This window comes from Scyliorhinus torazame, chromosome 11 (genome assembly GCF_047496885.1).
Source record: "Scyliorhinus torazame isolate Kashiwa2021f chromosome 11, sScyTor2.1, whole genome shotgun sequence".
Taxonomy (NCBI): Eukaryota; Metazoa; Chordata; class Chondrichthyes; order Carcharhiniformes; family Scyliorhinidae; genus Scyliorhinus; species Scyliorhinus torazame.
Window position 1 is genome coordinate 76,692,468 of NC_092717.1, and position 12,726 is coordinate 76,705,193.

Below are 12,726 nucleotides of genomic sequence, written 5' to 3' on the forward strand. Positions count from 1 at the left end.
CCTTTGCGTCCCTAGTAGCCCGGCGCAGGATATTGTTAATGTGGAAGGAAGCCAAACCCCCGGGTGTGGAGACCTGGATAAACGACATGGCAGGGTTTATAAAGTTAGAACGGATCAAGTTCGTATTAAGGGGTTCGGCTCAAGGGTTCACCAGACGGTGGCAACCGTTCGTCGACTACCTCACAGAAAGATAGAGGGAATGGAAAAGAAGAAGACAACAGCAGCAACCCAGGGGGGAGGGGGGGGGTGGGGGGGAGGAACCGGACGGACTCTCAGGGATGTCATTGTATATGTATAGACACTTGTTATAGATAATGTATATTGGATTGTATCTTTGGAGAGTAACTATTTTTGACAAGGCAGTTGCCACTCAGTTCAGTTTTGTTTTTGTTTTTGTTTATATATTATTTATTTATTTGTTTAAAATTGGCCACGGTTATTTATATTGCTTTGTTGTAGTTCAAAAGAAAAACTATGTACTGTTATGTATGGCCACAAAATTTTGAATAAAGTATATTTAAAAAAAAGAGTACCCTCCGATAAGCATCAGGTGAATGGAGTTGAGGTATCGATCATTCATGATCTAATTGATTAAATAGATTCAAAGGGTTGAATGGCTTACCCCTTCTAAGATCTTCAGGGTTCATTTACATAGCTGCTCTGGTCAAAAACATTGTTGATTCCTGGATTTACACTACTTCTGCAATTGGTCGGATTATATATCCGAAAACAAGTGGTCTGACAACTCCCACAGCACTTCAGCCAAATGTAAGTGAGGAGCTGGTGAGCCGAAGGGTGCACAATTGAATTTAACGATTGCAGGTTCATGAAAGATATCTACTCCCTTCAGCTTGCTTGTTTACTGATTTACGTCATTTTATCCAAGCTCTTTATTGACCCTCAACTTGTCCAACCCACAAAACCAGACTCCAATTGACTTTGTACGAGGATATTTGTTTCCTATGAGAATACAATTTTATCACAGAATCATAGATGAATAGAATACACCATTTTATGTCATCATTATGCAGGATTGCACCATAGATTATCATAGAATTTACAGTGCAGAAGGAAGCCATTCGGCCCATCGAGTCTGCACCGGCTCTTGGAAAGAGCACCCTACCCAAGCGCACACCTCTACCCTATCCCCATAACTCAGTAACCCCACCCAACACTAAGGGCAATTTTGGACACTAAGGACAATTTATCATCAATTTAGCCAATCCACCTAACCTGCACATCTTTGGACTGTGGGAGGAAACCGGAGCACCCGGAGGAAACCCACGCACACACGGGGAGAACGTGCAGACTCCGCACAGACAGTGACCCAAGCCGGAATCGAACCTGGGACCCTGGAGCTGTGAAGCAATTGTGCTATCCACAATGCTAACGTGCTGCCCCTTTTGTTTTTAAACCAGCAGCATGCCCAGTAAAATGGCACAGTCTGCCTATGGACTGAAGCCCATCAATCCTATCCTTTCTAAAGAATTTTCATATCATGCTGGCCTTATTTGGAGCTCTCTACGTTGCACAATTTTGCTCTATTACCACAACTGCTCTCCCTGTGGTATTGAAGGTAACCAAAAGTCCTCAATATTTATGATTGGTGCTTTCACAGGAAATCTCATACAGTGAGAAGTATTGTTCTGCATATAGTCCAGACAGATCATTCCATACATGAAAAAGAAAAACATAGAGCATACATAAATACACAATGTAAATACATAGACACAGGCATCGAATGAAGCATACAAGAGTGTAGTACTACTCAGTAGAGAAGATATTTGAAGAAATCTGATCAGTCCACATGTTGGTCATTCAGTAGTTTGGTAACAGCGGGAAGAAAAGCTGTTTTTGAATCTGTTCGTGTGTGTTCTCAGACTTTTGTATCTCCTGCCTAATGGAAGAAGATGGAAGAGTGAATACCCGTATTGAGAGGGGTCTTTGATTATGCTGCACGCTTTCCCAAGGCAGCCGGAGGGGGGGTTGTGGACAGAGTCAATGGATGGTTTCACGTGATGGACTGGGCTGTGTTCACGACTTTCTGAAGTTTCTTGCGGTCTTGGGCTGAGCAGTTGCCAGGCTGTGATGCAGCCAGATACGATGCTTTCGATGGTGCATCAGTAATAATTGATAAGAGTCAATGTGGAGATGCAAATTTCCTTCGTTTATAAGAAAGTATAGGCACTGTGTGCTTTCTTAGTCATAGCGTCGAGGTGGGTGGACCAGGTCAGATTGTTGGTGATGTGCACACCTAGGAATTTGAAGCTGTCAACCATCTCCAACCGCAACACTATTGATGCAGACAGGGATGTATACGATACTTTACTTCCTGAAGTCAAGGACCAGCTCTTTAGTTTTGCTGGCATTGAGGGAGAGATTGTTGTTGTTACACCACTCCACTAGGTCCTCTATGTCCCTCCTGTATTCTGACTCATCGTTGTTCGAGTTCTGACCCACTATGGTCGTGTCATCAGCAAATGTGTAGATGGAGTTGGAGTCAAATTCTGCCACACAGTCGTGTATGTATCGGGAGTATAGTAGGGGGCTAAGTATGCAGTCTTGCGGGGCCTCAGTGTTGAGGACTATCGTGGAGGAGGTGTTGTTGTTTATCCTTACTGATTGTGGTCTATGGATTAGGAAGTCGAGGATCCAGTTGCAGAGTGAGGAGACAGGTACTAGGTTTTGGAGCTTTGATTTGAGCTTGGCTGGGATTGTGGCGTTGAAGGTGGAGCTATAGTCAATGAGTAGGAGTCTGACGTAGGAGTCCTTGTTGGGATGCTCCCGGGATGAGTGTAAGGCAAGGGAGGTGGCGTCAGCTGTGGACCAGTTGTTGCAGTCTGCGAATTGCAGTGGATCAAGGCATTCTGGGAGTATGGAGTTGATGTGTCTCATGACTAACCTCTCGAAGCACTTCATAATGAATGATGTCAAGGCCACCGGATGGTAGTCATTCAGGCATGTTGCCTCGTTCATCTTGGCACCTGTATGGTGGTGGTCTTCTTGAAACAGGTGGGAACCTCAAAACGGAGTAGGGAGAGGTTGAAGATGCCCGCGAACACACCCGCCAGTTGGTCCGCGCATGCTCTGAGTGCAAGACCAGGCACCCCGTCAGGACCCATTGTTTTCCGAGGGTTCACTTTCAAGAAGGCCGGTTTGACTTCGGAAGGCAGGTATGGGTATGTCCGAGGCTGCTGGGGCAGTTGACAACAGTTTGCTGGTTTCCTGCTTCATCCGAGTATAGAATACGTTGAGTTCTTCAGGGAGGGATGCACTCCTGCCGGAAATTCTACTCGGCTTTGCTTTGTAGCCCGGGTAGTTAAGCCTTGCCACAACCGAGGGAGGCCCAAAATATTTTGAGCACCACAATTTTCACAAGTGTGGCTTGCGTAGAAACAAAGGGGCCCATAACTTATTAGAAAGTGACAGTTACATAAATCTTCTTAGAATAAGAATGGGCTGTCTTTCAGGAAAAATTAACAGAGGTCAAAACCAAATTTGGAACCTAAAAGGAGGATCCTATTCCAATTAAGAGACCATCCCCCACCCTAACCCTTCAATGCCCCTCTCCATACATAAGGAATCAGTTACGCAAAAAGTATATGACAACTATACAAGGGCAAACCGGAAGACAGTCAAGATTTGCTTGATTAGCTTAAGCATTACATTCACTTAATGATCTTATGTGCGGCTCATTCACTTGGATATTAAGGGAAATGTTATTTCAATTTTTGATGGATATTATGTTTGAAATATTTTACTGTAACATTCGCAATTTTAAGCTGGATTCTCTACTAGAAATAAGATTGTACTATCTCTCTTTTTCCTTGGATTTATTTAATGTGCAATTGACTGTTTTCACGACAACTTTGAATTGCATGATCAATTCTTTTGTAAACTTTTATATGTTTTGGAATTTCTAATGTCTCACATAGTCTTCTGTATCACTAGCTAGAGAACCGATTCCATATTCACTCTGAATACATTACTGGGGAGTTTTTAACCTGGGTCCTAATAATAATATAATAGTAAAATTATAATCTGGCTTCAATTTATGAGAAAGGTAACAATCTTGTCTGACTCCTTTTCTTTGCGGAGGGTTAGATCAGTCTTTGAGCTGCATTTAAGCATCATTGGGGTCTGATTTTGTTTTCCAACTGAAGATGTGGGCAATCAGCTAAGAGGAATTCCTAAACAGGAATTGTCCCAAAAAAGAGTCCTGGATTGTAAACACCGCAACAAAACAAGGGAAAAATTCTACTTGATTGTCCTCATCGGTCTACCTGTCACAGATGCATCTACCCATGACAGTGTTGTGTCAGTAGGAATGACTACGGTACAATCCTTGTGGAGACTGTCCTGGCTTCACACTGAAGCGTTGCAACCACCTTCAGGTAAAAGTGCTGAATGGATGATACATCTTGGCTGTACTGTAAAAGTCTGTAGTGAGGGTGAAATTACGACTGCTAATGAAAGTTTACTTTGAGTGGGCTTTATGGGGTGAAATTTGGACTGCAGGAGTGTGTATTGGGATCGTAGTAAATCAATAACATGTTTATCCTACAAATTGCTCTCAAAGAGTCTTTTCCATTGACTTCAATTTTGATCTTTTGTCTACTTATCTCCTATCTCACTCTGTCTTGGTGCTTTAATGAGTTTTTGAGGAATAAAGTATTGTGATAAAGTTGTGTTGCAGAATAGATATTAATAATTTATGGTGAGAGGCAGCAACCAGCAAAGTCTTCAGTCTTGCTGATCGAGAAAACACAGATACAATTGTGAACTATTCGGTCTTTGTCCTCTGTCATTTAGAACGTTGTGTTGCACAGAGACACTTGAGGGCTCCAATGCTTCCCACTGATTGTAAAGAAGACCTGTATTGATAAATGATTCCACTTTCATTTCTCAGGAATAATTTGATGTTTCTACCCTTTGAGATCACTGATAAAATAGAATTCAATTACAACTCTTGTATCAAATAATTATTTTGAATAATATCATTCACCAGGCAGGAGAAAGTGTTCCAGTTCTTCTACAGAACAGAAACGATCTTGTACAGTTTATCTGGATTGCAAGTATTGAATCTCTCATTCAAATATGAATTTACAGTCACTGTGTTCAAATGGTGCAATGTGCATAAAATGTTAATAAGGGTTGAGGCAGTCACTGAAATCAATGTTATTGTCCACATACTGTTATAAATATGGGTAGAGTGTTTCCCCGTCAAATTAACAATATTGCATGATACTGATGAAGTAAAATTTGTACTCTTTGAGTGCAATCCAATCCAAAGGGCAACATGGTCGCACAGTGGTTAGCACAGTTGCTTCACAGCTCCAGGGTCCCAGGTTCGATTCCCGGTTTGGAGCACTGTTTGTGCGGAGTCTGCACGTTCTGCCCCTGTCTGCGTGGGTTTCTTCCGGGTGCCCCGGTTTCCTCCCGCAGTCCAATGATGTGCAGGTTAGGTGGATTGGCCATGATAAATTGCCCTTAGTGTCCAAAAAATGTTAGATGGGGTTACTGGGTTACAGGGATAGGGTGGAGGAGAGGGTGCAGACTCGATGGGGTCAATGGCCGCTTTCTGCACTGTAAATTCTATGATCTATGACCATGCTGCGCCGGAAAAGCAGCTTGCTGTGGTGCGGCGTAGTGGATAAAACCCGGGAGATCCCGCTCTCGGGATCTACCCGGACCACAACGCTTCACGAGATCGTGTTGGGATCATGAGCGGGATCACTTTTTGGCAATCTGAATAATAGAGCGAGAAAGTAAGTCTCATCAAATGTGCAGATTCCCGAGATACCTGAGTCTTTGGGATCCACCCCCTTCACCATGGAGACCACGGGCGAGCGCCATTCAGCACTGGTCCCCGCAAACAGGGACCAAACAGAATGGCATTTGTGAGGGTTTCCCAGGGGATTGGAGGCCCACAGCTGCATGCCCTTTGGGCAGGGCGGTGCCCTGACATTGCTTGTGTCACCTGGGCACCTTGGCAGTGCCACCTGGGTGCCAGCTTGGTACTGGCAAGGTGCCCAGGTGGCACTGCCAGCTGGCATGGGCACTGCCAGTGTGCCAGGTTCACACTGCCAAGGTGACAAGCTGGCATTTTCTGCACCTGTGCGATCGGGCTATGCGTGCCCTACGTGGATGTTGGGAAGGTGCAAGGGGGCTAGGGACCCTCCCATAGTGCTTCAGGCTTGGGGAGGGTTTTGGGGATTGCTTCTGGGGCCTCGAAGATCTGGACGCCATTTAAAAATAACACCCTGATCTCTGGGGAGTTTCAGCGAGCGGAACTCCCCGATGTACAAAATGGGGACTCGGCTGCATGTTCCTCGTTGAGGCCTCTTATACAATGTGAGTCGTGTTGAATAGCCACGTGTTTCTCAGCACCGCGAGGGCTGGGAAACACGTGGCTAAGCGCGCTTGGAATGGGACTTTGTTCCCATTTGATTGATTCGAGCCCTTTGTTTAATATTCACATTGGCATCACCTCTCCAAAAGACCATAAGAAATAGGAACAGGCAGTTCAGTCCCTTGAGCCTGCTCTGCAGTGCAGAAGGATCGTGGATGATCGAAAATTGCACAGGTCCACTTTCCATGCCCTTTCCCCACAACCCTTGATTCCCACTGGTCAAGAACCTATCTATTTAGATCATAGATCATAGAATCTGCAGTGCAGAAGGAGGCCAATTGGCCCATCGAGTCTGCACCGGCCCTTGGAAAGAGCACTCTACTTAAGCCCATGCCTCCACCCTATCCCTGTAACCCCATCTAAGTTTCTTCCGGGTGCCCCGGTTTCCTCCCGCAGTCCAATGATGTGCAGGTTAGGTGGATTGGCCATGATAAATTGCCCTTAGTGTCCAAAAAATGTTAGGTGGGGTTACTGGGTTACAGGGATAGGGTGGAGGAGAGGGTGCAGACTCGATGGGGTCAATGGCCGCTTTCTGCACTGTAAATTCTATGATCTATGACCATGCTGCGCAGGAAAAGCAGCTTGCTGTGGTGCGGCGTAGTGGATAAAACCCGGGAGACCCCGCTCTCGGGATCTACCCGGCCCACACTAAGGGGCAAATTAACATGGCCAATCCACCTAACCTGCGCATCTTTAGACTATGGGAGGAAAGCGCAGCACCCGGAGGAAACCCACGCAGACACGGGGAGAAAGTGCAAACGCCACACAGTCACCCAAGGCCGGAATTGAACCGGGACCCTGGAGCTGTGAGGCAGCAGTGCTAACCACTGTGCTACCATGCTGCCCTATCTCAGCATTAAATATCCTCTCCGGTCACACAAACTAACATGGCATTTTATTATTGCTGTTCTTAATATTAATGTCCCCCATGCCGCATATATATCGAATTATGTTTGCAACTGGATGCCAAAATTTGGCACTATCATTTTGCCACCTTTCTGTGATTGGTGATTTGAGTGGTGAATTTGAGTGGTGAATATTGAAAGGGGAAACATATTATGCATGATTGAAATAGAGGGTTAAATGGGTGGGACATGTGGAAAATAAAGGGCCCAGAAAGAGGAGAAGCACCAGGGTCTATGATTTCCATCTCTGGCCCATCAAATGGCTGCTGTTGGAAATGGAAATGGAGATGGACTTGGTGGCCATATTTTTGCTGCCCTACCAGGTGTCCACTATGCGAAAATGCTGGATAATTCTGGGAGCTAAGATGGGATCCGACACTGCACTCTCTTCATGCTCCTCTTGATGGTCCCCTTACGTTAATCCTGTGGTTCCAGTATGAATAGAGAGTTGGGGAAAATAGCATGTTGTTTTTGGTAAATGCTCAAACACACTCCCCTCACTCACATTACAGCCTCCAGGCAAAGTAAACCTCCTCACAAAGAAACACATATGCCCTGAATTACATTATTACAAACCTTACATCTTAAACATGGATGTGGCTTATCTTCAACACATCTATGAGAACAGCTCATATATCAGAAATTGAACCTGAAGACATTGGCAATTTAAAAATATTACCACAACCTTTAAAGTGATACAATTAGCCTCAAACATTGATGAAGATAATTTGCTACAGTCAGCACCTAACAAGAATCACTTGAAACAGAAAGAAGGAAAAGAAAATAGTCTCCTCAGTCCTGGAAAGAATCCTACAAAGAAATATGCAATTGGCTGAAAAATAAGAGAAAGTTCCAGTATAAAATTAAACAAAGGTGATAAATTGGACCTCATTTTGCCTGTTTTCTGGAGAAAAAAAATTGTTCATGGGCCCGAATTGTGCTTTGTCGCATCCCTAGAAGTATTTCATCTGCCAACTTGTTCGGGGTGTCCACCTGAAACAGCCATTAAGTGCCTTGAATCTGCAAATTATGTTTTTTAGGACCCTGCTTGAGAGTAGCGAGCACTCAGTTTTTTCCACGCACAGTGGCCTAACCAGTCGTCCTTAAATTGATTGTTCTACAGAAAGGTAAGGAACATCTTAACTTTCATTGCATAAAAATACTGCAGCTTGCCACTTACCTGGGTCCCCAACTCTCCAGTCACCTTCGCCATTCCCAAATTCCCCAGACAGACCTGCCACCAGAGCTGGCTGACTTGGGGCGTGATTCTCCACTCCCACGGTGAAGTGGTCGCGCCGTTGTGAACGCTATCGAGGTTCACAACGGCGCGGAACAGCCCCGGTCCCGACCGATTCAGGCCCTGACAATGGGCCAGGATTGGGGCCGTGTCATCTACACGCGCCAGGCCTTGTCGCCCCTGTAAAAGTGGCGCCGCATAGATGACGCGGCCGGCGCTGCATAACGGGCGTCATCCGCGCATGCGCAGGTTGGCCGGCGCCAACCCGCGCATGCGTGGTTGCCGTCCTCTCTAAGTCCACCCCGCAAGAAGATGGGGGACGGATCTTGCGGGGCCGCGGAAGGAAGGAGGTCCTCCTTCAGAGAGGACGGCCCGACGATCGGTGGGCACCGATCGCGGGCCACCCCACATTCCAGGTAAAGCCCAGTGCAGGATCCCCCCTCACCCCCCCCACAGGCCGCCCCCCCCAGCGTTCACGCACCGCCCACGACTGCAGCGACCAGGTGTGGACGGCGCCGGGGGGGGAACCCGCCGTTTTGGCCTGGCCGCTCGGCCCATCCGGGCCTCAGAATTGCGGGGGTGCCGGAGAATCGCCATTTTCGTTGTCTCTGGCGATTCTCCGGCCTGCGGCCCGTGAAACCCGACCGGGCCGTTCCCGCCGCTTGGGAAAATCGCGGGAGGGCGTCGGACCGGCGTCCCCGGAAATTCTGGCGGCCCAGGCAATTCTCCCAACCGGCGTGGGAGTGGAGAATCGCGCCCTTGGCGTCTGCAAAGCACAAGATTTACGAAGATGAGGTCAGATTGTGAGTGAGACAGAGGCCAAGATTTTGGGCGCTTGATCCCATCACAACACCCACTTTGCACAGGTTTTGCAGATCCTATTCCAATTTTCATAGAATCATAGAATTTACAGTGCAGAAGGAGGCCATTCGGCCCATCGAGTCTGCACTGGCTCTCGGAAAGAGCACTCTACTTAAGCCCACTCCTCCACCCTATCCCCCTAACCTAGTAACCCCACCCAACCTTTTTGGACACTTAAGGGCAATTCATCATGGCCAATCCACATAACCTGCACATCTTTGGACTGTGGGAGGAAACCAGAGCACCCGGAAGAAACCCACGCAGACATAGGGAGAATGTGCAGACTGTGCACAGACATTGACCCAAGCCGGGAATCGAATCTGGGACCCTGGAGCTGTGAAGCAACCGTGCTAACCACTGTGTTACCATGCTGTCTATTTTAACGTTGATGCAATTATTTTACAACAAAAAAAGTATGCAAGAGTATTATTCGGATTAACTTTTTGCTTTAAAGCAATTGGAATCATATTCACCACTGTCTATAACAACTGGATTTAGGATTATTATTATTATTCACCTCTTCTTCGGAATACAAGATACAGTAGAAATTTGCAGCTCAAAATGGAGATGCATCCATCTGAAAGCAGAGGCATTGCTGAGCATTCACATGTCTGACAGAACACCAGCCAAAAATAGCACAGCAATCAACATAAGAGAAATAGAACCAAAGGTTATTCTGCTTCCATCAACTATGAGAGAGACCCTGCTGAGATATACAAAGTTCACAATTGCTGCATCTTTTCCTAATGCATCATATTTCCTTTGACTGGCCCATCATACTTCCTTTCAAATCAGCAAGGCCTGAGGAACAATGATTTCAAATGTCCTCCAATGCGGATTAGGATAAATAATAAGAACATAAGAACTAGGAGCAGGAGTAGGCCATCTGGCCCCTCGAGCCTGGTCCGCCATTCAATGAGATCATGGCTGATCTTTTGTGAACTCAGCTCCACTTTCCGGCCTGAACACTATAACCCTTAATCCCTTTATTCTTCATCTTTATCTTAAAAACATTTAATGAAGGAGCCGCAACTGCTTCACTGGGCAAGGAATTCCACAGATTCACAACCCTTTGGGTGAAGAAGTTCCTCCTAAACTCAGTCCTAAATCTACTTCCCCTTATTTTGAGGCTATGCCCCCTAGTTCTGCTTTCACCCGCCAGTGGAAACAACCTGCCCGCATCTATCCTATCTATTCCCTTCATAATTTTATATGTTTCTATAAAATCCCCCCCGCATCCTTCTAAATTCCAACAAGTACAGTCCCAGTCTACTCAACCTCTCCTAAGTTATTTTTCCTCTTAACTTTTCTCCTAATTTTCCTTGTCGTTGAACCCATATCTTCATGTAACAACCTGCCTCGTCGCTTTCCATTTATGTTTTTACTTCCCGTTTCATTCCTTTTTGTATTACTGGGCCTATTCACTGAGCTCCCGTCAGTCACTGTACCTTGTACTGTCACCCTTTTTGATTTTTGACTATTGTTCCTCTGCCTTACACTTTCCCTCTTACTGCCTTTTGTTTCTGTCCCTGTTTTACTGCCTTCCGACTTCCTGCATCGGTTCCCATCCGCCTGCCACATTAGTTTAAACACTCCCCAACCACTCTAGCAAATAGCCCCCTAGGACATCAGTTCCAGTCCTGCCCAGATGTAACCCGTCCAGTTTGTACAGGTCCCACCTCCCCCAGAACCAGTCCCAATGCCCCAGGAATCTGAAACGAGAAAGTAAAAGTAATGCCGAAAGAACCCAATGTACAATAAAGCAAAGAACTAAACTAGGCAAAGCAATTGGGAAAAAATAATTTTATCGAATCTAATTACAAAAATTCACAATCTCAAAGGACCTTATCAACATGACTGCGTCTTTGAAACAGCATCTGAGGTGAGAAAAGAGCAGCTGTAACAAGAAATAAGACTTACACAGATATAACGTGCACCATTCTATCATTTCGGCAACAATAGTATTATTCTCAGTCAGAGCCTACATACTCTACTTGAAACAAGGACCATCATTGTTGACTATGAAAAACACGCAAAGAAATATGCAACTAAAAGCTATCAAGTAAACAGAATAATATACAGCATAATTTACTCTCACACACTCACAACTACACAACACAAATACATATGATTTAATCCAGAATCTTTCTAATTTGTCAGTATAGGATTGTTCAAGTTATAGAAACTCAGATCTTAGAGAATGGGTTAGGTAGCTTAAAGAAAGCAGGAAAGAAACAAGCCAGATGTTTTGCCCATCCCTCGTTGCCCTTCAAAAGGTGGTGGTGAGTGGCCTTCTTGAACCACTGCAATCCTTGAGGTGTAATTACTCCCACTATACTGTTAGGGAGGGAGTTCCAGGATGTTGCCCCAGCGAAAGTGAAGGAATGCCGATATATTTCCAAGTCAGGGTGGTGAGTGACTTGGAGGGGAACCTCCAGGTGGTGGGGTTCCCAGGTATCTGCTGCTCTTGTCCTTCTAGGTGGTTTTGGGTTTGGAAGGTGCTCCTCATTTTTATACATTTACTTACATTTTAATCTCATTACTGAGCCCCTGCCATGTGATTCCCCCCTCACTTAATATTCAAACCTTGACAACACGACAACAGGTTTGAAAAAATAAGAATCAATCGAGGGGCATCTCGGGGCGCAAAGTAAGTATAGCCCAGGGAGGGATTCATGCCATGGCAGTACCCTTGGCACTGTCCTGGCACAGGTTGGCACTGACACATTGGCACTGACAGGTTGGCAGTGCCAACCTGTGCTAGGGCAGTGCCAGGGTGGACTCTCTGGTGAGCCCTACTGGGGGCAGGATTTGTGTTATGCAGGAATATCTGTCCTCTTTTGGTTAGCTTCTGCTTTCTTCAGTTCTGTGCACCTTGACAAGTAAGGAAAAAAGAAATATGCCAGTGAGTGTGGCGCTGTGTGTTTGGGTGCTGTGTTGTCATAGTTGACTAGCTACACAAACTGTAAGTTGTAGGAGTATAAGGCTTGCAGTAGTGCTAAATGTATGAGGGGTGAGTGGAGCATCTGAATTTTAGGCATGAGTTCTGATTGACACAGATTATTGACAGGTGAATGTTGGGGGTGTTGGAATTGAGCAATGTCTGAGGCTAATGATACAGTTAATGGATGATGCATTCACTGACCTTGCCCTTTGTGTGAATTCATTAAATGTTTTGGACACTACATCCTGGACCTTGGAACTTGACTGCTGGCATTGACTTCTGTAGCAATCGGCTCCCATTGCCTTCTCCACTTGTGCTGAGTGAGCCTCCTGACCGATTGCGGATAAAGGATATCTCTCCTCCTCCA

General features: G+C 45.7%; 1 long non-coding RNA gene across 1 annotated transcript in view; it reads left to right on the plus strand.

Annotated features, from left to right (window-relative positions):
* Positions 1-12,726, plus strand: part of LOC140385996 (uncharacterized) — a 70,771-nt gene that overhangs the window by 36,501 nt on the left and 21,544 nt on the right. The window contains exon 3 of the long non-coding RNA XR_011933517.1: positions 8,358-8,444. This is a non-coding gene — a long non-coding RNA (uncharacterized lncRNA). The remainder of the gene's footprint in view (positions 1-8,357; positions 8,445-12,726) is intronic.